The sequence below is a fragment of the Rhinolophus hipposideros genome, assembly GCF_964194185.1.
Source record: "Rhinolophus hipposideros genome assembly, chromosome: 22".
NCBI lineage: Eukaryota > Metazoa > Chordata > Mammalia > Chiroptera > Rhinolophidae > Rhinolophus > Rhinolophus hipposideros.
In genome coordinates, this window is record NC_138068.1 from 34,797,944 (window position 1) to 34,825,311 (window position 27,368).

The window sequence follows — 27,368 nt, forward strand, 5'->3', positions numbered from 1 at the left end:
TTTTAAAAACTGGTTTGACTAATTATATTAGTTAAAATCACTTTTAGCTGCCCATAGCAGAAAATCCCAAAATAATAGTGACTTACAGGAGATAGAAATATACTTCTGACTCATGTGAAAGTAGTCTAGATGTAAACTAGAAGGGTTATGTGGTAATTCCATGGTGTCATCAAGCACTCAGGCTCTTACTTCTCTTCCTTCCTAGTGCATGGAACTGAGAATCCATGATGGCTCCTGGAGCTCTAGCCACCATAAATTTGGGATTCAAGAGGAGTAAAAAGAGACAAAAAAAAAAAAGTAGTCCCTAAAAGATGAGTCAGTTTTCTTTAAACAGCTTTCCCTGAAGTCCCAGATTATCTTTGAACTTGATCAAATGTTCATTCATGGATGCATGTAGTTTTATTCCAGGAAGCAATATGTTTATCAAAAAATGTAAGTGTTCTGTTTTCTAAGGAGGAAGTGGAGGGTGGAGGTTTTGGTAAGCAATGAGTAGTCCCTGCTATAGTGGGAAGACAGGCTAGTTACTGTCATGAAGTCTTATCAAGCTGCTTGTTTCTATATATGTATACATAGTGGGTATTTATAGAATTAACTCTAGTGACTTGTCCTATATTTCCTTATGGTTCCTCTAACCTGTGTGAGAGACACACTGTGAATTTTTGGCAATGGGAAGACATTTAAGAATAGCCAAACTCAAGTTTTCTGTTTACCTAAAGTATATACTTTACTGTCCTGCTCTTGATGGTTAATTTTGCTAAATGCAGTTATTCACCATAATTTCTAATTTCTGAATCCTGAAATTACTGGCTTGGTATCATCATAAAGATAAATTACAAGTATTTAAGATGGCTGTAATTTCTTCTGTTCAAGTAGTTCATTGACAGGTTCAAATTCATTTACGCACTTCTAGAATCATCAAGATTGCTCTGAATTACATGTCTGATTTTTGGAAAGCTGTATTTAAAAATTAAATGTACGGAATATTTTTAGCCTTATCTGAACTGATTTTTTGCCTTCTGATTATATGACAAATCATTTTAATCCTGTCAGTAATATTTTAAGGTAACATCTAATAATCATCCAATAAGGAGCAATTGAATTGCTGTAATTCTCTTGAATTTAATCAAGGCTTCTTTTTATTAACTTGAATTAATATATCTTCAAAAACTTCTAAAGGGAATAGTTCTTTGATTGACTAAACAATTTGATCAAGAAAATTTGACACCACATAAAACAATAATACTGTACCTTAAGTGCCATTTTTTCAGTTCCTCAGAAGGGCTTTCTCCAAATTCTACATAAGTTATACTTGAAATTTAGACAAAAATCAGTGTATATAAAATTTTACTGTTCATAAAATATTAGCATCTTGCTGTTCTTTTCTGAGTTCTTATAACCAGGAAGAGAGGTCTCCTAAAAATTCACTTCACATCTGTGTGAATTTTTGTCTTTGGGCCAAAGGTCACTTTTTCTAGGAACTTAGTGTCAGACTACAGTTCATTGTAATGAACATAGGTGACAGGTAACAACTATGCAGTCATTTCAGTTAAAATGCTTGGTAACATGGATCATCTCTGTTTATATTTACTAGATTTGTTAAAGGCAGATACATATACTAATTTCTTAAGTAACTATGTGGCTGGTCTATAGTGATTGGATACTACCTTTCAGAAGGTTTTACATTACCTATGGAAAGGTATAATGTTAAAAACCTTAGAGAGAGCTTTGGAACTTCAAAAGCTCTCCGCATCCCCCACAGGGACATGGCGCCCTGTGACCCAGGCAAACTGTTAACAGAGGAGAAGGCTGTCTCCCAGGGAATCCCCCCATTGTGTGAGAAGCTGGAATAGTGCAGAGAAAACAGACTACTGTGTGAGAGAGGAAAAAAACAGGCTGCAGTTGGAGAGAAAATAAAACATTCTACCAAAAAGTACTGGAAAACAAGAGAAAGACCTCTTCCTATCAACCTGTTGCAGAAGCCACTCCTGTAGATGTCTAGGAAGAGAAATAATAAATCAGTAATTTCCGTGAATAACCAAGGCAACAAGATATCTCAGAGAGAAACTGAAAAGTCTCCAGAAAAGGAACTTAAAGATATGGAAATATGTGACTTAAATGATAGAGAATTCAATATTGCAGTTCTGAAAAAACTCAACGAGTTGCAAGAAAACACAGAAAGGCAATTTAATGAACTCAGAAACACAATCAAAGAACAACATGAGCATTTTATGAAAGAGATTGAAATTTGAAATTTTAAAAAAGAACCAAATGGAATTTCTGGAGATTAAGAACTCGATAGAAGAAATTAAGAATGAAATAACCAGTTTAGGTAGTAGAGTTGACCAGATGGAGGAAAGAATCAGTGACATTGAAGATAGAAACCTGGAAATTACACAGATGGAAGAAGAAAGAGACTTGAGACTTAAAAGAAATGAAAGAACTCTACAAGAACTTTCTGACTCTATCAGAAAGAGCAATATAAGAATAATGGGCATAGCAGAAGGAGAAGAAAGAGAGAAGGGAACAGAGAATATATTCAAACAAATTGTTGATGAGAACTTCCCAAACTTTTGGACAGAACTGGATCCTCAAATCCAAGAAGCAAATAGAACACCTAATTACCTCAACCCAACAGGCCTTCACCAAGGCACATTGTATTGAAGCTGTCTAAAATCAACGACAAAGAAAGAATCCTCAAGGCAGCCAGGGAAAAGAAGACGGTAACCTACAAAGGAAAGCCCATTAGATTATCATCAGATTTTTCAGCAGAAACTCCACAAGCCAGGAGGGAGTGGAACCAAATATTCAAACTATTGAAAGAGAGAAATTATGAGCCAAGAATAATATATCCAGCAAAGATATCCTTTAGATATGAAGGAGGAATAAAGACCTTTCCAGACATACAGAAGCTGAGGGAATTTTCTAATACACGACCTGCACTACAAGAAATACTAAAGGAGGCCATTCGACCACCATCAACAGGGACAATTTGTGGTAACCAAAACATAAAAAGGGGGAGAGTAAAGGCCTGAACCGGAATATGGGAATGGAGAAAGTAAGCGTGCTGAAGAAAATTTAATACTCTAAATATCAAACTTTTTTTTACATAAACTTAAGGGTAACCACTCAAAAAAAAAAAATCCAGAACTGAAATATATACTGTAATAAAAGAAGAAACAGAGGGAAACATCATTGAATACCACCACACAGAAATAACAGACAACAGCAAAAAGGCAAAGAAACAATGGAGACACGGCCTTACCAGAACACTAAAGAGAGAATGACAGGAAATCCTCACATATCAATAATCACCCTAAATGTAAATGGACTGAACTCACCAATAAAAAGGCACAGAGTAGCAGACTGGATCAAAAAATTAAACCCAACCATATGCTGTCTCTAAGAGACACATCTCAGCTACAAGGACAAGCATAGACTCAAAGTGAAAGGGTGGAAATTGACACTCCAAGCAAATGGTACCCAGAGAAAATCAGGTGTAGCCATAATGATATCAGATGAAACAGACTTCAGGGTGAAAAAGATAACAAGAGACAACGATGGACATTTCATAATGGTAAAGGGGACTATACAACAAGAAGACATAACAATCATCAATATTTATGCCCCCAATCAGGGAGCACCGAAATATACTAAGCAACTACTAACAGAACTAAAGGGAGAAATTGACCAAAACACAATTATACTAGGGGACTTAAATACATCATTGACAGCTATGGAGAGATCATCCAAACAGAAAGTAAATAACGAAATAGCAGCCCTAAATGACACGTTAGATGAAATAGACATAATTGACATATATAGAGCACTTCATCCTAAACCATCAGACTATACATTCTTTTCGAGTGTACATGGAACATTCTCAAGGATAGACCATATATTGGGACATAAAATCAGCCTCAGAAAATTTAAGAAGATTGCAATCATACCAAGCATATTCTCTGATCACAAGGCTTTGAAATTGGATATCAACTGCAAAAAGAAAGCAGGAAAAAACCCAAATGCATGGAGATTAAACAACATACTTTTAAAGAATGACTGGGTCAAAAAAGAAATTAGAAGAGAGATCAAAAGATACATAGAAACAAATGACAATGAAAATACATTGTACCAAAATTTTTGGGATGCAGCGAAAGCAGTTTTAAGAGGGAAATTTATATCATTACAGGCCTATCTCAAGAAACAAGAAAAATCTCAAATAAATAACCTCGTTACACCTTAAAAAAAAAAAAAAAAAAAAACTTTAGAATTTCTATTAATTTTTTACAAGCTTTCCATCACTGCTACCAATACTACCCTATATAGATGTATGGCACACAGATCTATAAAACAAGTACATTTTATTTTCTCACTTAGTCCTTTTATTAGTCCTATATTATGCTGTGGTAAAAAACAAACAAAAAAACAAACAAACAAACTAAAACAAAAAAAACAAAGCAAAACAAAAACACCTTAGCGGCTTAATAAAGTAAGATTTATTTCTTGCTCACCTCATAATCTGAGTAGGATTGGTGGCTCTCCTATTTAGGCTTTCATACAGTTGGTGACACAGAGACCCAGGCTCTTTCCTTATCTTGTAGCTACACCACGTGGTATGTGGCAGCTAAGGTTCACAGAACAGGAAGAGACAGCTCAAGATCTGTAGAATATGTTTAGAGACCACCTTGGGAATGGCTTACGTCACTTATGCTTATGTTTTATGGGTCAGAATTCAGAAAGTGACCCCCAACATAATTACAAGGAAGGCTAGGAAGAATGGATTCTTCTAGAGTTCCAAGAAAGAGGAAATGATATGCTAAATGTATAGCACTATCTCTGCCACGGTGCTCAAATGCGATCAGCATTATTATGTATTATTATTATTAATATTACTTTAATGGTTGAGGAGAATGAGACGTAGGGAGAGTTGGTGACTTCGTCAAAGATACACAGCTTATAAAGGCAAAGGCTGGGTGAAGACAGCCTCTTGACTCACACTCTAGGGGTTTTTTGCCTTTGCTTTGTGATTTGTAATATCTTTGCTCTTCAGATGTGCTTTTTCTGTGCACAGGTAGGTGACTTTGATTACACCAGGAAGAATTAATGAGAGGGTAGGAAAACATACAGCTGAGATATGGATGATGCTTTCCTTGGCTTATTTTCACAACATTTAAACTCAATTAATAATTTGAAGTACACGGAATGGCACTTTCTTGTACCTTTGGATTTGCTGCCCAGATCCATATGCCTTTTTTTGTGTATTTGAGATTCCTTCTTAGAACACACTGTATTTTAAATACATGTTCACTCATCTGTAATAAGAAAATTTATATGAACAAAGTCCAGCAATTTTGTACTCTTAGAATATATAGGTAATAATCATAATAAAGAAATGTTTGCAGCCAGACTTAAATTTCTCAAGAAGAATTAGAAAGAAAAAATAATAATTAAAGAGCTAATTCTTCAGTTCCTTTCCAATAATTACTTAGTAGACTGGAATAAAATTTACAATCTCTTGCTTTAGATAATGTCTTTTCCTTTTCATTGTACAATAATTAATATAAGACCACAATCCGCTCATAGAACCAAACAAGACTTTGTTTACGGGATTTTCCCCCTCTTTGAATGTGTTAATGTTCCTGAGTGCTGCAGCCTGAGGCATAATATTAGACATTTAAAATGGCATTTCCTGGCAGAGTGGCAATTTAAGGTTGGCTTTTTATAACTTTGTAGGACTGTTGTTTTAATCGTGTGTGTGTACACATGTATACACATATACAGAGGGTGCCAAAAAATGTCTACACATTTAAGAAAGGAAAAAACTGTATTAAAATTGTAATACTCAATATACACTGATAACAAAAGATGAATACAAGTCACATTTGACTTGTATTCAAATACAAGTCACATTTGACTTGTATTCAAATACAAGTCAAATACAAGTATTCAATACAAGTCACATTTGACTGCAATTACAAGAGGTCTCAAAGTGGTTACCATCAACATCCAGACACTTCTGATTACGGTGAACTACTGTTTGACCAAAGTGTCTACTTGTATACATTTTTTTGGCACCCCCAGTATATACATACACACACATGTAAAACATATATTTGTATCAATACTATAATTCTATACCATATCCTTGTGGTGATTCTGTGGCAGGCTAATTTTAAAAACTCCAAGGGTAAGCAACTACCACTAAATAAATGCTCACCCCCAGATGGAATGCATGAAAGGCCATTTTTCTAGAATGAGAAAGAAACTAGCATAAATTCGGACCTTCCCCATCTCTGAAGGCTTCTTGCTGTTGTGCTCCTTAATGTGGGCCTTCAAATTGACAAGGTTCAGTGGCCTGGGATTAGTTACTGCTTCTCTAAACTCTCTCCTTTCCTGTTTGGACTGTTCTGTTTGCAGAGAGAATTCCTACTATTTTTTTGTTATTAATGTATATATATTAAGGCAGTTTGTGTGAGATGCCAAAATACATGCTTCAAAAACACTGAAATCATAAAACTATTTGGTGTTATACAATAGATACCATCAGTGTATCGCCAGTCATTTATTCAACATACACTAATTCAATAACTTCTGTGTATCAGTTTTGATTATTGATTTGGCAGTGAACACACTCCTTTTCACCGTCCCTGTTTGGATGAATTATCTGAGCAAGCTATAAGTCCTCATGTACTATCAGGTATTCCAAGGAATTTCATTGCATGGATCTTTTAATTAATATGCTAGTTTAATATCAATATAATGGGCATCAGGCATCTGTTCCTTCTTTAAAAAGCAGAAAAAATATCCTGAAAAGTATTCTTTTCACACATAAAATTGAGTTGCTACCAAGAATTCCTAACATAAAAAGCAACACGTATGAGTGCTTTTTTAGAGTGCATAAGTGGGAATGCTTTCATAAATTACTTATTTTTTAAATTTTTGTTAAATTTATTGGTATGACATTGATTGGTAAAAGTATATAGGTTTAAAGTGTACAATTCTATAATATATCATCTATATATTGCATTGTGTGTTCACCAGCCAGAGTCAGTTCTCCTTCCATCACCATATATTTGACCCCCTTTACCCTCTTCTACCACTCTCTGGTAACTACTAAACTGTTGTCTGTGTCTATGAGTTTTCGTTTGTTTGTCTTGTTCATTTGTTGCTTTCAGTTTTATATCCCACCTATGAGTGAAGTTTTATGGGTCTCGACTTTTTCGGTCTGACTTACTTTGCTTAGCATGATAATTTCAAGATCCATCCATGTTGTCCCAAATGGCAGCATATCATCTTTTCTTATAGCTGAGTAATATATGTACCATATCTTCTTTATCTGATCATCTATCAAAGGACACTTATGTTGTTTCCAGGTTTTGGCCACTGTGAATAATGCTGCAGTGAACATAGGGGTACATATATATTTATGGATATATGTTTTCAAATTTTGGGAGTAGATACCCAGAAGAAGGATTGCTGGGTCTTATGGTAATTCTGTTCTTAATTCTTTGAGGAACCTCCATACTGTTTTCCGTAGTGGCTGTACCAATTTACATTCCCACCAGCAGTGTATGAAGGTTCCTTTTTCTCGTTATTACTTGTCTTGTTAATAATAGCCATTTTCAAGAAGTGTGGAGTGCCTTCTTACCCTCCCTTCACAGTTTTCTCCTGGCATATATCAATCACTCCATTGCTCAAAATCCCCATAGTGTTTTACTCTTGTTAACCCTTGAGGTCTGGCCATGCCTTTTGGTATGCTGGGAAGAATCTAGGATAATGGTCAGCAGTGAGGGACCAAGGCCAATTAAAGCCTTGGGCATTGCCCCTAGAGAGAGTCAGGCAAGCATGTCTAGCAGTGAGTTAGGCAATGCTCAGCAGGTGGATGGGTCCTAGCTATGGGCCTGGAGAGTAGCAATAGTCTATCAGTCCTGAGAGAGAGAAGCATGGCAAGAAAAACTCAGGAGCCCTGGCCTGATTTGTCTTAGGAGCAGAGTGGAAGGAAGGGATGTGATGCTAAACCATAGAAAATAAGGCTTACATCTTGACCTCCTCAAGTGGGATTGATCCTGGGCACTGCAGGTGGTTAGGCCTGCTAGGGGAGATCAGGAGGCCTGGATGTGAGGAAGGCAAGGGGAAGAGGGATGCAGGGACCAGGAGCCAGGCCAGGTCCAACAACATTCAGTTACATACCGAACCAACCTACCTTTGTCCTCTCTCCTTCCCTTCTTCCCTCCCTCCTTCTCTCTCTTTTTCCTTTCTTTCCTTCCTTTTAATCTTCTTTCCTCTTTCTCTTTCTCAGTCAACATCATGTATTATTTCTTCTGTACGAGTGTCAACATTGAATTAGCAAAGATTCTTATAATTAGGTGCAGTTGGAGGTATAAATATTTATTTGCATATTAATATCTTAAGAAATAGAAAGGTTCTTAACATAGGAAAAATGCAGCAGAGAAGATGAAGTCAACATCTTGGAGTGGTCAGAGAAGGCTTCCCAGAAGAGGTGATACTGGAGCAATCTTGGAGGATGAGTAGCACTTGCTAGGAGCGGAAGGAAATGACCCATTCAGTTATATTTCCTGTAAGTTTGATATAGATATCTTATAGGTATCCAGCTCTGCTTCAATCATCCTTTTCACTTTTCTGCAGTCATGTTATCAAAACCTTGGTTAAACAGTTTACTCTTACCATTCAGGCCTGCCACTTAAAACGGACTGAACAGTGTTAGAACTGAAGATGGGGACTCTGATGCTAGTGTGTTGGCAGCCAATGTCCATCAGAACAACCAGGGCAAAATCTGGTGGTCATCACCAACACAAGCTCGCTGCCTTGCTTTCTGCTCTGATTACCTCATTTGCATCTCAATCTAGGTACTAAATCTACAGCTACCTGCCCCAGTTGGATTTCTAGTGTATCTTTTTCTCATTCCACATGAGCTGGTCTAGTTCTATTTTTAGAAGTTTGACCCAGCCCTGGTTGTGCTAATCTTGTCTGTCATTTGTCATTTAGCCTTCCATATGCTTCTTGGTAGAGGAAGGAGAGAGATGTAAAATCCAGGCCATGTCTCTGTGTGAATTGCCATTCCAAGAACATGCCTTGTTTATTCCACCTCTAACCATGATGGAATGGTTACCATGATTCCTCTGCTCTAAAGCTAAATTTTAAAGTTGTTTATCATATTGACTGCATACCTATTTTCCCTTCTAAGTAGAACTGTCTCATCTAAAAACCTTGTCAAAGAGGCAACCCTGTGCAGACTAAATCCCTTTCTCATTCTGGCCATAGCTGATTGAACCCTCATATGAGCATAAATACAGAGAACAGAGAGTTTATCACTCATTTTTACATCCCTGGCAGCTTTTACCACATATAGTAGGTATTTGATTTTAATTTTGAGTTATTACTATTTCTCATTCTGGATTTGTAATGTTTAGATAATTCAGTTTTGACCAGTTTGCTCTGGAAAGATAATTTTTAAAAATCTTTAGATGTTCCCTAAATGAAAAAACAAAAAACAAAACAAAACAACTTTAAAAATGCTTACAGCAGGCAACCTGAGGATCATATACATATTTATAGAATAATTATTATAAGCATTGTGTTACTTTTATTTCTAAAAAGTTTATATAGCCAGGATCTCATAAATTTCTTTGAAACTGTCATTATGTTCTTTGAATTTTGGGAGCTAAAGACAATAATGTTATTTGTATAGATGGGGAAATGAAATGCAGAAAATTTGCATGCATTCCATGGATTACATGGAAAGTGAAAGACGACTGTCTCATTTATATTTTGTCATATTGTAGGTATTTAACCAGTTATAAATTTCAATAGGAAACACTATTGTCATTATTGATTTTTTTATTCAAAACTATTGGCAAACTTCAAAGTGCTAATGTTCCAGTTAATTAGATTTGACATTCATTAAGAATAGGATCTGTTGGGCGCGGGCCAGGCGTGCAAATGAGGGTGGCACAGAGTACTCCTGCGCCGAGCGCCGGGACAGAGAGCAGCCTCATTTGAGAGTGCTTTTAGCTGCGTCTGTCGGCACCTGTCTCACCACGATAGTGTGCCCTGCGAAACCCTGCTGTTTTCACACCCAACCTGTTAGGTGCTGCTCTCCACAATCATGTCCAAGTCTCAGAAAAAGTTGGTGGAGGAGAACCAGGAGAAGAACCAGCCATAAGTGAACATGAGTGACCTTGACATCTCCAACATGCTGGATGTCAATGGGCTATTGTTCTTTTCCTACATCACACAACTGCTCCTCAGCCACAACAAGCTAACAACCGTGCCACCAAACATAGCGGAACTGAAGAATTTGGAAATGCTTAACTTTTTTAACAACCAGATTGAGGAGCTGCCCACATAGATCAGCAGCCTTCAGAAGAAACTCAAGCACCTGAATCTTGGCATGAACCGACTAAACACTTTGCCTCGAGGATTTGGCTACCTCCCAGCTCTTGAGGTCCTTGATTTGACTTACAACAACTTGAATGAAAATTCTCTTCCCGGAAACTTCTTCTACCTGACTATCCTGCGTCCACTCTATCTAGTAAGTGACAATGATTTGAAATCCTGCCACTAGATATTGGGAAGCTCACAAAATTGCAGATACTCAACCTTAGGGATAACGACCTGACCTTGCTGCCTAAGGAAATCGGGGAGCTTACTCATCTCAAGGAGCTCCACATTCAGGGGAAGCAACCTGACCATTCTGCCCCCAGAACTAGGTCGTGTGAAAGATACCTTTAGAGGGATCAAATGTCATCCCATTTGAGAAGTAAATCCCTATCATGTACAAGACACCAAGGAAGGAAGAATGAGTAAGACAAAATCCCCATCCTATTTAATGAGCTGAAACGGAAATGATTGGTTATAATTCCAGTTTGGTTATGTAATGGGAGGACAGACACAGCAGTCAGAGCTACGACAAGGGCTTGGAGAAGAACAGAGAAGGGGCATTTGAGCTGGAGCCAGGCAGCATGCTGAGCGAGACCATTATGGACTCTGGTTCAAGCAGCTTACAATGCAGTTAGAGAGACCAAAGGAAAAATCAAAGCCAACAAAATATTACATGTAATAAGTACTGCGAAACAAGGAATCGCTGTGATAGATGAAGATCACAGGGATTAACTTTCAGTGGGGAAGTCCAGGCAGGCTTCTCTTGAAGAGGTGACATTGAATGAAGTTACTTTTTGTTAGGAATTGCTGGGGAGAGGACATTTGGGTAGGTTCAGAAGCAAGAAAGGCCGTGGTGAGTTTGGGTCCTCGCAAGTAAGCCACACGTTGTCCAGTGGAAAGTGAGTCTGGATATTTTGTGCATGATTTTGCATGACATCGTTTTTTAAGTACCATTGTTTCAAGATTGAAGCTGTGATTCTGACCACGATGTAGAGCCTAGTTTTTTTATCCTAGACTTCACCATTTATTATTTTAAATTTACTTCTTCGACTAGGGGCCTTGCTCTTGGTTAAGCCATAGGACACCATTTGTCCATATTTGTTCATGTCAAATTATTACCCCAAACTTCCCCTGTGAACATCTCTTTCAGTTTCCAGATCATGAAGATTAAATAAAGTGACAAATGTGAATAATGTATAAAATGTCACATATAAATCATTTATTGACTACAAAAAAAAATAAGATCAAGGACAAGCCTTAGGAAAAGTTTTTAAGTAGGCTGGCTAAGCTGTTGAACTCTTCTTCCTCATGCTTGAAAAGCAATCAACAATAAGAATTATGGACAGTAATCTGTCAATATTTTACTTGATTTAGGTTTTTTATTGAAAACAATGATTTGATTTTGTAATACACTTCTAATTTAAAATATTAAGACATAAAAATGGTAGGTTACTTAGAAATAGAATTGTGGGCATTGACATCATAACCTCTATTTTATGTTTCATTTAAATAATCACATTTTAGGTTCATAATTTTGTGTGCTATTAAAGATAATTGGTTGTCTTCTCTGACATATACTTCATTTTGTTAGCTTGTAGGTCTGACACAAAACCTTTGGGTAATCATCGTGTTCAACCTTTAGAAGAAAAATAAAGTAAAAGCATTTATTCTTAAGTTTTCATGGCTGAAGTTCAACTTATTTTAAAATCTTAATTGCACTTATGGTGAAATAATATATCTCATCTTTGTTAAATGTTTCATTGAGTTATGTGAAGAAATATTCTATGTTAATTGTGATAACTATTTTGCATATTAATAATATAAACCATTGAAACTTACAAAAATTTTTTTCCAGGCTTTACTTTTTTTTTATTATTAGTTTCAAATGTACAAAACAATGTAATAGTTAGACATTTCACCCCTCACAAAGGGATAACCACCCCTTCCCAATCTATTGCACCTCTACCAATCTATTGCCCCACTGGCATCATATATACCTATTACAATTTCATTGACTCTATTCCCTATGATCTACTCCACATCCTGTGTCCAGTGACTATGTATATATATATATATATATATAGATATATATATATATATATATGGTCACATATATATGAATATATATATGAAATTATAGTTGATATAATTTTATAATTTTATCATTTTAAATATATATATATATAAAATTATAGTTGACATGTAATGTTATTTAGCTTCAGCTTCAGGTGTACAGTGCACTGGTCAAGTATCTACACCATGCATGAGGTGGTCTCCCTAATAAGACATGTGCCCATCTGAAACCCTACAAAATCTTTACATTATTGATTATATTTCCCAAACTGTCTTTTATTTCCCCTTGGCAATATTGTAGTTACCAATTTATGCTGTCTAATCCGTTCCCCTTTTCCATCATCCCCACTCCCCTCCTATCTAGCAACCATTATATTTCTGAGACTATTTCTGTTTGCTCATTTGTTCAGTTCTTTAGATTCCACATATAAGTGAGATCATATAGTATTTGTCTTTCTCCAACTGACTTATTTCACTAAGTATAATATTCTCTAGGTCCATCCATATCTCCACATTTTTGCAATTGGTAAGATTTCATTTTTCTTTATAGCCGAGTAATACTCCATTGTATAAGTGTACCAGTTTCTTAATCTAGAGACTTACAAAATTTTGAATAAAACAGTGATATCATTGCAGAACAGATAACATGGGGAATAATTTTTCATACATGTATTATTTGGGAGAGAAAGACCCAACAGGCCTAAAAGAAAGACTCCAGATTCTAAAAATATGGTAGACTGAGGAAACCAGAAACTCTTACAACAAACTCACATATGGTGGGTAAAATTTAATAAAAATTAATTTAAGTATATCAGCTTACATGAAAGAAACAGAAATCATTGGGTGACATAAATAAGGGAGTACTGAAAACCTGAAGTGAACCAAAACTATAATATAAACCGTATATTGTATGTGTCTTTGTGTTAGTACCGATGGTGATGGGGCTATGGTTGCTAATTCTCATTTGAGATAAGAGATAGGATTGCATAACTTAGGAGGTTAAAGCTTAGATTCTCACCTAAACCAAGATCCTCACATTGTTACAGTGTCAGTGGAAGGATGGACTTGAAAAAAAAAATTACCCACTGGCTCAAGGAAACTATAAGAAAGATTCCCCTAAAAAGTCAGCATCCCAAGCCTACAACGTCTTTGTGTTTGGTACTTAAATTTATACTACCTATGTGTCTGAGAATCCCAAACACAAAAAATTAACATAAAAGTTGGTCCTAGGGGCTTCTATCAGAGGCAAGTTCAAAATCACTCTGGAGGTAAGTTTCTAACACTTAGACCACAGGGTATTATTCTCAGAAAAGAAAAAGCCCTGCCAAAATTATTTCATTATCAGAAATTATAAAGCACATGAAGAACTTTATAGCGGAAAAGGCTGATAAAGATTACCTCAGCCATGTAATCAAAGTCACAACCAACAATGATAAATCATGTTGATAGTCTTGATCTGATGTAATGAAAATGCCACTGTTATTTCCTCTGTTATTACCCTCTCAAAACAGTGACAGTCTGATCTAATCATGAGTAATATATTAGAGAAATTCCAATAGAGAGGTATTCTACAAATATCTGATCAGTATACTTCGAAACTATCAAGTTCAACAAAAAGTAGCAAAATTGAGAAACTCTCACAATCAAGAGGAGCCTAAGGAGACTTGTCAACTAGTGTAACATCATGTCCTGGATGATATCTTGGGACATGAGAAAATATTTTGTAAAACTAAAGAAATATGAATAAATTATGGATGTTAGTTAATAATATGTCAATATTGGTTCATTGATAATAACAAATGTACTATATTCACTTAAGATGTCAGTAATAGGAGAAACTGGATGTGAAGTATTAGGATGGTGCAAAACTAATTATGGATTAAAAGGTTAAAAATAATTGCAAAAACCACAATTACTTTTGCACCAACGTAATATGTAGTAACTCTATGTACAATGTTCACAATTTTTTCCATAAATCTAAAAGATAGTATATTATTACTTAAAAAAGGAAGAATCCATCCAAAATGCACACCAAATATGCAAAAGTCACAATAGACATTAGGATTACCCTCATAGGAACCTAAGATAGCTAGATAGCATCCTGAAAGAGAATAGAAAATACCAATAAATATGTTTAACATACTATGTATAAAAATGATAAAATACCATGGTCAAAAAAGGGCAGATTTGAAAAAGAAACAAATAGAAATCCTAGGAATGAAAAATATGGACTTTGAAGTTAAAAAATCTATAATAGGGAGAATGTCCAAGAATTAGGTAAACTCTATGCCTGCTGCCTCCAAGACCACATCAAAATTACAACTAAATTATAGAACAGTCAACCTCAAGAATCATCTGAAAAGTAGCTGAACAGAACTCCTATAAATAAGGATAAAAAGAAGAGGCTACATAGAGACTGATATGAGGGGCAGAGACGTGAAACGCACTGACTCCAAACCTAAAGGTAGTGGTAGAGCATTGTGAGGGACATCTCAGTGGCGGAGGTCCCCCCTGAAGAGGGAGAGGTTCCTGCCCCACAACAGGGACCCCAGCCCAGTGGTCCTGTGCTGGGAAAATGAGTCCCCACAACATCTGGCTGTGAAAATCAGCGAGGATTCTGTCTGTCTAGTCCATCCCGGTGAGACGGAAAGCAGCTGGAAAACCAGACATTTTCTTAAAGGGCCAACACACAGACTCACTTGTAAAGACTAACCTGGGCTCTGGTGGAGGAGCAGCAACTTAAGAGGTCTTCCCCAAAGATGTAAAGGGAAATACTGAGTTGTGTAGCTTTAGTGCAAGGGCTACAGGGAGAGCTGCCATCATCCCTGTGTGGAGCCTCATGTCTAGCGTATACTGGAGCACTATCTGTTCTATGTTGAACCTCCCCCAAAGGGTCAAATCTGTGAATGCATTGGTTAGGTAAATCTGGAGTTTGCATTCCACATTGGTGAAGCCCTGGGTCTCTGCCCTGTCCTACAGAGCTAGTGTTGCATCACTGAGGGCACTCTTGGCCCCTGCACAGCCAGCCCCATCCCACAGACTGTGGAAGTGTGTTTACCACAGTGGGCAGCCTGCAGTAGCCTGGGGAACTTTCAGTGGCAGGCTGTCAGCTACAACTTGAGCTGTAGCCTCTCTTGGGGATTTCTTAGTAATCTGCAGGCCCAAGGCAAGCAGTGGCTGGCTGCAGTGTTCTAAGGTTGTTTTATGAAGTGGCCACAGGCTCAGCACTTGCGCAAAAACTGAATGTGCATTAACTTTGTAAAATCCACCAGCCTCACAGCATGATGTACTGGGACCTTGCCCTATCCAGCTAGTGCTCTATCACCAGGACTCTCTCAATACTGGGTCAACCAGTTGAGTCTGAACACTTAAGGAGGGTCTTTCAGTGGCTGAGACTTATTGGCAACAGACCTGGGGGGCCCTGGGAATTTTACTAAGCTGCCCCAGGCCCAATACTGGTGGCAGCAAGACTTGGTTCACAGCTGGGCCATCCCCACATGCCTCAATGTCCAGCACAGGCAGCAGCCAACTACATATAGTTCTGTAGCTCCTACCAGGTAGGAGCTCCTACCAGCTCCTACTGGCTGTGACCAGACCTGGCCACAGGCAAGGCTAAAATTGGCCTGCATGGGAACCCCTACCAAGAAACACCAGAAACAGCACACCCAAAGGCCAGCTTCAGACCACACCAGAGCACTACTCAGTTAACTCCACAAGTGGCACACACAAAGGATGGTCTCAGCAGGCAGAAAAGCCCAATAGGGTAAATCCCGCTGTGAGGGGTCACCCCCCACACAGAAGCTCATACACTGTGAGAATAGCCAATCCTCACAGGGAGTCATTCTGAGAGTCAATCCCACCCATAGATGTGCCAAAAGCAATTAAGTCTCAACTACAACAGGGCAATACTTGTACACGCAACACACACACGGAATACTCCCAAAACACATGCACAAGTGATCAGGGAGCATGAGCCACTGGACCATGCTTGACACATAACACGTAAGGCCACCTGGCAAAAACTGAGAAACACAGAAAATCTATTTAATACACAGAAGGAAACATAGAGGCAGCCAGATAAACAAGAAACACGTCCCAAATAAAAGTCCAGGAGAAACCTCCAGAAAAAGAACTAAATGAAATGAAGGCAACCAACCTACCAGAGACAGAATTTAAAACACTGGTTATAAGAATGCTTAAGGAACTTAGTGAGAATTTCAAAAAAAGACAGTAAGCATAAAGAAGGACATAGAAACCATAAAAAAAGAACCAGTTAGAAATAAATAATATAATGACTGAAATGAAGAATACACAAGAAGGAAACAACAATAAATTAGATGAAGCAGAGGACTGAATCAGTAATTTATAAGATAAGCTAGCAGGGAACACCCAATCAGAAAAACAAAAAGAAAAAAGATAATTTTTAAAAAATGAAGATAGTTTAAGGTGTCTCTGGGACAACAGTAAGCATAACAACATTTTCATCACTGGAATACCAGGAGAAGAGAGGGAGAAAGGGATTGAGAAACTGTTTGAAGAAATGATGACTGAAAACTTTCCTAAACTGTCAAAGGAAATACAAGCCCAGGAAGTACAGAGAGTCCCAAACAAGATGAACCCAAATAAGCCCACACCAAGACACATTATAATTAAAATGGCAAAGATTAAAGACAAAGAGAGAATCCTAAAAGCAGCAAGAAAAAGATGACTAGTTACTTACAAGGGAACGCCCATAAATCTATCAGCTAATTTTTCAACAGAAACTTTGCAGGCCAGACAGCCATTGCAGGAAATATACAAAGTGATGAAAAACAGGGCCTACAATGAAGACTACTTGACCCAGCAAGGCTATCATTTAAATTTCAAGAAGAGATAATGAGTTTCTCAGCCAAAAAAAAGCTAAAGGAATTCATTACCATCAAGCCAGTATTACAAGAAATGTTAAAAGAACTTCTTTAAGAAGAAGGGCAACACAAAAAAACAAAAACAAAAAAGAAAATAAAAAACATTAATAAAAGGGCATTAACTATGTACTTATCAATAATAATCACTTTAAATGTAAATGGATTAAATATTCTAGTCAAAAGATGTAGGGTAGCTGAATGGACAGGAACACAAGACCCACACAAATGCTGTTTTTAAAAGAGACCCACTTTAATTCAAAGACACACAGAATGAAAGTAAAGGGATGAAAAAAGATATTTCATGCAAATGGAAATGACAATAAAGCTGGGGTAGCAATACTTACATCAGACTAAATAGACTTTAAAATAAAGACTATAATAAGAGGCAAAGAAGGACATTACATAATGATAAAGGGATTAATCCAGCAAGAAGACATAACCCTAGTAAACGTCTATGCACCTAACATAGGAACACCTAAATATATAAAACAAATCTTGACTGATGTAAAGGCAGAAATAACAGTAACACAATCATACTAGGGGACTTTAGCATCCCACTCACAACAATGGACAGATCTTCCAGGCAGAAAATCAACATAGAAACAGTGGCCTTAAATGACACAGTAGGTCAGATGGATTTAATTGATATTTTTAGAGCATTTCACCCCAAAGCAGCAGAATATACATTCTTTTCAAGTACACAAGGACCATTTTCAAGATAGACCATATGTTAGGCCACAAACCAAGTCTCAATAAATTTAAGATGATTGAAATCATATCAAGTATTTTCTGTGACCAAAGTGGTATGAAACTAGAAATCAATTACAAGAAAAAAATTGAAAAACACAAACTCATGGAGGCTAAATAACATGCTGCAAAATAGTAAAAGGGTCAACCATGAGATCAAAGAAGAAATCAGAAGATACCTTAAAACAAACGAAAAAGAAAACACAGTGACATAAAATCTATGGGATGCAGCAAAAGCAGTCCTAGGAGCGAAATTCATAGCAATGCAGTCCTACCTCAAAAACAATTAAAATCTCAAATAAATAATCTAGCTTATATTTAAAGGAACTAGATAAAGAACAGCAAACAATGCCCAAAGTGAGTACAGTGAAGGGAATAATACAAATCAGAATGGAAATAAATGAAATAAAGGTGAAAAAAAATTGCAAAAATCAATGAAACCAAGAACTGTTTTTTGTGTGTGTGTTTTTAAGAAAAGAAAAACTGTTAAACCTTTAACCAGACTCATTAAGAAAAAAAATAGAGGAGACCCAAATAAATAAAATCAGAAATGAAAGAGGAAAACTGACAACACACACCACAAAACTACAAAAAATTTAAGAAAATACTGCTGACAACTATATTCCAAAAAAAAGTACAGTCTGGAAGAAATTGTACAGTTTGGAAGAAATGGATAAATTCCTAGAGGCATACAGTCTTCCAAAGCTGAATCAAGAAGAAACAGAAAATCTGAATCTATCAATTACTACTAGTGAAGTCAAGTCAGTAATCAACAAGCTACCAACAAACAAAAGTCCTGGACCTGATGGTGTCACATATGAATTTTACCAAACATTCAAAAAAGAATTAACAGTTATTTTTATCAGCTATTCCAAAAATTCAAGAGGAGGGAAGGCTCCTAACCTCATTTTATGAAGCAACCATTACCCTGATTCCAAAACAAAAGACATTACAAAACATAAAAATAAAATAATGATGATGATGATGATGATGATGATGATGGAAATTATAGGCCGATATCCCTGATGAACATAGATGCAGAAATCTTCAACAAAACATTAGCAAACCCAATTCATAAATACATTACAATATACACCACAATTAAGTGGGATCCATTTCTGGTATGCAAGGTTGGTTCAATACCAGCAAGCCAATGTGATACACCACATAAACAAAATAAAAAATGAAAATCGTGATCATTTCAATAGATGCAGATTTCAATAGATGCAGATTTCAATAGATGCGTTTGACAAAATCCAGCATCCATTTGTGATAAAAACTCTCAGCAAATTGGGAAAAGAGGAAACATATCTCAACATAATAAATGTCATATATGACAAACTCACAGCTAATATCATACTTAATAGGGAACAACTGAAAGCATTCTCCTGAAGACAGGGATGTTGATTTTCACCATTTTTATTCAACATAGTACTGGAAGTCCTAGCCACAGCAATCAGACAATAAAGAGAAATAAAAAGCATCCAAAAGGGAAAGGAGGAAATAAAACTGTCATTATTTGCAGATGACATAATACTATTTTGGGGAAACCCAAATATTTCACCAAAAAACTATTGCAACTGATAAAGGAATTTAGCAAAGCAGCAGGATACAAAATTAAAATTTTTATACACCAATAATGAACTATCAGAAAGAGAAATTAAGAAAATAATCCTATTTACAATGCAAAACAACAACAAACTATGAATAAATTTAACCAAATAACTGAAAACCCTGTACCCAGAAAATTATAAGACATTGAAAAGAGAAATTAAAGAGGATAAAAATAAATGTAAACATATATAATATTCATGGATAGGAAGAATTAATACAATTAAAATGTCCATAATACCCAAAGCAATATATAGATTCAGTAAAACGCCTATCAAAATAACAATGGTATTTTCACCCAACGACAACAAACAATCCCAAAATTTATACAAAAAAATAAAATTTATATGGAAACATAAAGGAATCAGAGTAGCCATGGCAATTCTGAGAAAGAAGTACAAAGCTGGAGGTGTCATGCTACCAATATCAAATTATACTACAGACCATATTAATCAAAACAGCATGGTATTGGCATTAAGAACAGACTCATAGATGAGTGGAACAGAATAAAGAGCCCAAAAATGAATCTATACCTATGTGGACTTTTAATCTATGACAAAGGAACCAAGAATTTAAATTGGGGGTAAATACAGTACGTTCAATAAATGGTGCTGGGAAAACTGGACAGATACACGCAAAAAACTGAAACTCAACCATCTTCTTATGTCATGTATGAGAATAAACACGAATGAATTAAAGACTGAAATGTATTAATAAGATCTGAAACTGTAAAACTTCTAGTAGAAAATATAGGCAGTAAACTCTCGGACTGATACTTTTACTGATATATTTAGTAATACTTTTACTGATATATTTTAGTAATAGTTTTACTGATATATTTAGTAATATATTTTTACTAAATATATTTAGTAATACTTAGTAATTACTTAGGAATTACTTAGTAATACTTAGTAATACTTTTAATGATATATTTCCTCAGGTAAGGGAAACAAAAGGAAAAATAAACAAATGGGAGTACATTAAACCGAACAAGTTTTTGCACAGAAAGGAAACCATCAACAAAACAAAATGATAGCCTACTGAGTGGGAGAAGATATTTGCCAGTGATACATCTGATAAGGGATAAATATCCAAAATTTATTTAAAAAGTCATACAACTCAACACTAAAAACAAACAAACAAAAAACCTCACAATCTAATTAAAAAATAGGCTTAGTACCTTAATAGACATTAGTCCAAAGAGGACATACAGGTGGCCAATAGACATGTGAAAAGATGTTCAACATCACTACTCGTCAGAGAAAGGCAAATAAAAACCACAATAAGATATCATCTCACACCTGTCAGAATGGTGATCATCAATATATCAACAAACAGGTGATGTTAGAAACATGGCAGCATGAGGGACGCCTCTTAATTTCTTTCCTTAAAGTTACAACAAGTTAAACAGCTATAATGTAACAAAGGATTCCTTACACAACACAAACATATTTGAGAGATCCAAGCATTGAAACATCTGAAGGTGGGTAAATTGGGGCCAACAGGTGAGGAGGGAAGGGAGAGGTGCAGAGATGGGGCCGCTAGACACAGCCCAAAGTTCACTGCAGTCTTGGAATAGGGGAGGATTGAGTTTGCAGATGCACTTTCTGTGGCCCCAGTAATACTGCCTGAGGGATCAGCATATAATACAGCATCTTCAATAAATGGTAGTGGGATAATTGGAAAGCCAAGTGCAAAAGAATGAAACTAGACTGCTATCTGTCACTATATACCAAAATGAACTAAAAATGGATCAAAGACCTAAACATAAGACCTGAAAAAATAAATTGCATAGAAGAAAGCATAGATACTAAACTTATGGATCTTCGGTTCAGAGAGGATTTTATGAATTTGACTTTAAAGGCAAGGGAAGTAAAAGCAAAAATAAATGAATTGGCTATATCAAACTAAAAAGCTTCTGCACAGCAAAAGAAAACATCAGCAAAACAAAGAGGCAACCAACCAAATGGGAGAAGATATTTGCAAACACCTCTGGTGATAATATCCAAAAAAAAAAAAATATATATATATATATATATATATATATATATAAACCACCTATGACTCAACAACAATGAACAACAAACAATTCAATTAAAGAATGGGCAAAGGACTTGAACAGAAACTTCTCCCAAGAAGACATACACATGCCCAACAGACATGAAAAAATGCTCAACTTCACTAGCTATTAGGGAAGTACAAATCAAAACCACAGCGGGACACTACCTCAGCCCTGTTAGAATGGCTATTACCAATAAGACAAGTAATAACAAGTATTGGAGAGGCTGTGGAGGAAAAGGAACCCTCATATACTGCTGTGGGAATGTAAACTGATATAACCACTATGGAAACCAGTATGGAGGTTCCTCAAAAAATTAAAAATGGAATTACCATACAACCCAGAAATCCCTCTACTTCAAAAATCTGAAAACCTTTATCCATAAAGATATACATACCTAATGTTCATTGCAGCATTATTTACGGTGGCCAAGATACGGAAACAACAAAAGTGTCCTTCGATAGATGATTAGATAAAGAAGATGTGGTACATATATACAAAGGAATATTACTCGGCCATAGGAAAAGATGAAATACTGCAATTTGTGACAACATGGATGGATCTTGAGATTATCATGCTAAGCAAAATAAGTCAGACAGAAAAAGTCAAGACTATATAACTTCACTCATATGTGGGATATGAAACTGAAAGGAACAAACAAACAAGACAAACAAACAAAGAAACAAAAACTCATAGGCACAGACAACAGTTTAGTGATTACCCGAGGCTACCGGGGTAGGAGTGTGGCAGAAGAGGGAAAGGGGTCAAATATATGCTGAGCAAAGGAGAACTGACTCTGGATGGTGAACACACAATGCGATATATAGTTGATGTTTTATAGAAATGTACATTTGAAACCTGTATATTTACTGACTAATTCATCCCAATGATGTTAATAATAAATAAATCAACAAACAACAAGTGCTTGGAAGGATGTGGAGAAAAGGGAACCCTTGTGCACTATTAATGGTAGTGCAAATTTCTGCAGCCACTATGGAAAACAGTATGGAGGTCCTAAAAAAATTATAAGTAGGACTACCTTATGACCCAGCAATTCCACTCCTGGGTATTTGTCCGAAGAAATCCAATTCGAACACTAATTTGAAAGATATAGGCACCCCTGTATTTATTGCAGTGCTATTCACAATAACCAAATATGGAAACAACTGAAATGCCCATCAATTAATGATTGGATAAAGAAATTGTCATACATTTATGCAATGGACTATTACTCTGTCATAAAAAAGAATTAAATCTTACTATTTGCAACAACATGGATGGAGCTAGGGAGTATTATAGTAAGTGAAAGACTGAGACAGATACCATATGATCTCACTTATGTGTGGAATCTAAAGAACAGAATAAATGAACAAATAAAAAGAAATAGACTCATAGATACGTAGAACAAACTGGTGGTTGCTAGATATGAGGAAAGTTGGGGCATGGGTGAGAAATGTGACGGGATTAGGAAGTACAAATTGGTAGTTGCAAAATAGTTACAGGATGTTAAATACAGTATGGGAAATATAGTCAATAATAATATTGTAAAAACTATGTATAGTATCAGGATACTAGACTTATTGGGGAGATCACTTCATAAATTATATAAATGCCTAACCACTACACTGTACATTTGAAACTAATATAAAATAATATTAAATGTCAACTATAATTTTAAAAAGTATATATATATATATATATATATATATATATATATATATATATAGTCACGGCATGTAAAGTACAGCATAGGGAATATAGTCAACGGTATTGTATAATAATAGCTACATATGGTGTCAGATGGGTAGTAGGCTTGTTGCGGTTATCACTTCATGAGATGTGTAAATATCTGATAACTATGTTGTTTTGTACACCTAAATCTAGTAATAATAATAAAAAATTCTATAATGGACTATAACATCATTTTAGACATAACTAAAGAGAAAATTAGTGACCTGGAAAACAACCCTGTAAGAAATTACCTAGAATGCATTGTAGAGATATAGATAAATGGTATATGTAAAAGGGAGGGATAGAGATAAGACAAGTAGAGGGAGAATATCCAATATATATGTACAGTGGGAATTCTAGAAAGTAACAGATAGAAAGGCAATCTTTGAAGCAATAACAGCTAATAATTTTCACAATTGCCAAAGATACAAACTATCCCATAGAATGCACATACTGATTCCTGTACAGGAAAAATTATATTAAATCAAGAAGTAGACTCATTATCATGAAACTGTAGAACATAATACAGAAAGAAAAGAATTTATAAGACACCAGAAATAATTTTCTACTAAGAAACAATTATAAGACTGACAGCCAAATTAACAGATACTAAAATGCAATGAAGGCGATCTGAGGGCAATTATGTCAACCTGTCATTCTTTACTTACAATAACTATCATTCAATAGTGAGATAAAAATAAAGACATTTTCAGATATATGAGCAAAACTATAATTTTTAAACCTAAAAGAATTCCTTAATATCGTCACATGTCCAGTTAATGTTCATGTGATTCCTATGTTATAAGTTTATTTTTACAATATATTTGCTTGAATTGGGATACAAATATAATTGATATAATGGTTGGTTGGCGTGTCTTTTATGCTTTTTTTTAGTGTATGGATTCTTTCTCCAAATCTAACCTCAATAGATATTCTCTAAAAGTTAGTCTTTCTGTGTGTTTATGCTTTCAACTGGATATTCATTTAAATTCATTTGTTTCCATTTTGTTTTTGACTTGGGGGGATTATATATTCAAAAGCAGTTTTATAATTGGTAAATATCATTTTACATTACTTTTATATTTTTATTTCATAGTTAGCTATTTGGAACAAAATGTAAAGTTTAATAAATTCTGTCAGGAAATGTTTAGATAGGAAAATTATACACAAAGATAGGAATAAATAATTGTAAAATAATTAAAAAACTAAAAAACAATGAGAGTCCTCTTTTCAGAAGTGGACATTCCTTGATAACTTCTGGATTTTTATAAGCTCTCCTACATTGTTTGGCTAGATAAATGGGACCTAAATGCTGAGAAATACATATTCATCTCTAAAAACAAATATTTTAGAGTCAGGAAGTAATTTACTGCTGTCAGGATATGTCTATATATCTACCTAATTGTATAGTAACTGTAGTATAATGCTTGCATAACTTATCTACTTGTGTTAAAGGTAAAAACAAACAAAAAAACTTTTTAAAATTATACAAAGGAAAAGTTTATGGAGCTCCTCTTTTAAATATCTATCCCTTATCCCCAAGGAGACTCTGAATGTGACCTGTAAGTGCACAGTAGGAAATAAAGGTCCAAGCAAAAATACTGCAGGTCTGCATCCAACAGTTGATCTCTCCCGCCGAGGGGGCACTATATCCAGCATTTGAGGCAGTAATCTCAGGTGAGACCTCCGCTGGGCCCTAGGTCAGACAAAGGATACAAACTCCATACCTGGGTCCCTCCCCCCACCCTCCCAATCTTACCCCGGCCTTTCCAGAGACTTAAACTGGCCCCTGAACTGAGGAGTAGTGTCAGATTACAGAGGAGCCATAGTGCTCAGGTTCTTGGAAGGCCAGCATGCAGCTCTAACTCAGGGAAGAGGCTGGAAAGAGTGTGATTTTTGCTGGGCTGGGAGAGAGAAGACCTCTCCGTCCCCAGCCCCCACCCTTTCTGGCCTGCCTAGGGAAGGGCAATTACAACTGCTGAGACACACCCAGGGATCAGCAGTAGGCAGCAGACACAGCTCTGGGCTTTTAGCAGCTCTGAAATCTCCCGCCTGCCACATACACACACACACACCTACACACACACACACACAGACACAGACACACACACACACACACACACACACACACACACACACGGAAGAAGTGTCCTAAGACTCAGGAGAACTGAGCACAGGGCTGGTGCTGCTACTCTCAGTGCTCATATGTGCAGGCAAGAGCAGAAACTGCACTGACTTTGTAGAAACTACCATCCAGACCCCTCAGCTCCATTCATCTAAATCTGCAGTGCCAAGGTCACTCTGGGCACCAGGTGACCAGCTCTGCCTGCACAATATACAGTGGACTCTTTGGTACAGCAGAGGACAACCTGGAGATTACTTGGTGGGCTTAAGCCAAGACTGGCTCTGCTTTTTTTTGTTTTGTTTTGTTTTGTTTTTATATCTTTGATATCTTTGCCTGTGTTGAGTGTGGGTTATTGGTTGTTTTTACGTGTTAATGTATTTGGTTTTTTCTTTGTTGTTGTTGTGCTTGGTGATTTCCTTTGTTCTGAAATTACCCTACACCAGGGCCCAGCTTAAGAGGCACAAGATAAAACACACCCAGAGGCCAACTCCAGACCAAACCAGAATACTACCGGGTTTGACCTACAAGTGACACACCCAGAGGGAATTCTCTACAGGCACAAGAGCTCAAAGAGGCCAAACCTCATTTAAGTGGTCAACCCTCATGCAGTAGAACATCCTGCTGTTGGGCAAAGCCAAGTCCCACAACTAGTCAGCCTAGGAGTTAACCCCACCTACTCACAAGCTAAAAGCAATTAAAGATTAACTTTAACAGGACAATATACACAACACAAGAGTCACCTTTGGAGCACATGCAGAGTAGAAGAAGGAAGTGGTACAAGTCAAATATAAAGGACACATACTACATAAGATAACCCAACAAGAACTGAGAACCCTAAGGGATCTACCTAATACATGGAAGCAAACACAGAGCGTCAACCAGAATGGGGAAAGAAAGAAACATGTCTCCAATAAAAGAACAGAAGAAACCTCCAATATTGGAACCAAATGAAATAGAGGTAACCAACCTATCAGAGACAGAGTTCAGAACACTGATGATAAGAATGTTTAAGGAGCTTAGTGACAACATAAACAAGTATAGAGAAATTCTAAAGAACAACCATTTAGAACTAAAGAATACAATGACTGAAATAAAGAACTCACTTGAAGAAATTACCAGCAGGTTAGATGAAGCGGAGGATCGAATCCTCGACTTAAGAAGACCAGTTAGCACAGATCACCTGAACAGAACAACACAAAGAAAAGAGAATAAAAACAATGAAGATGGTTTAAGAGACCTCTAGGATAACATCAAGCACAACAATATGTGCATCATAGGAATAACGGAAGGTGAAGAGAGGAAGCAAGGGATTGAGAACATATTTGAAGTAGTAACGTCCAAAAACTTTCCTAACCTGGTGAAGGAAACCAACATACAAGCCCAGGAAGTGCAGAGGATTACAACCAGGAAAACTCAAACAGGTCCACACCAAGACACATTATAGTTAAAATGGCAAAGGTTAAAGACAAAGAGAGAATCCTAAAAGCAGCAAGAGAAAGACAGAGGGTTACATACAGGGGAACTCCTATAACACTATCAAATGGCTTTTCTACAGAAACATTAAAGGCCAGGAGGGAGTGGCAGGAGATACTCAAAGTGATGGAAAACAAAGGCCTACAACCTAGATTGCTATACCCAGCAAGGCTATCATTTAAAATTGAAGGAGAGATAAAGAGTTTCCCAGAAAAGAATAAGCTGGAGGAATTTATTACCACCAAGC

The 27,368-nt window shown here is 36.3% G+C and overlaps 1 protein-coding gene and 1 pseudogene across 5 annotated transcripts in view; both read left to right on the forward strand.

Annotated features, from left to right (window-relative positions):
• MACROD2 (mono-ADP ribosylhydrolase 2) overlaps positions 1 to 27,368 on the forward strand; it is a 2,186,605-nt gene that overhangs the window by 477,009 nt on the left and 1,682,228 nt on the right. The window lies entirely within an intron of this gene.
• Positions 10,124 to 10,774, forward strand: LOC308490729 (ras suppressor protein 1-like; annotated as a pseudogene). Its single transcript has one exon. The product of its transcript is annotated as a ras suppressor protein 1-like (transcript).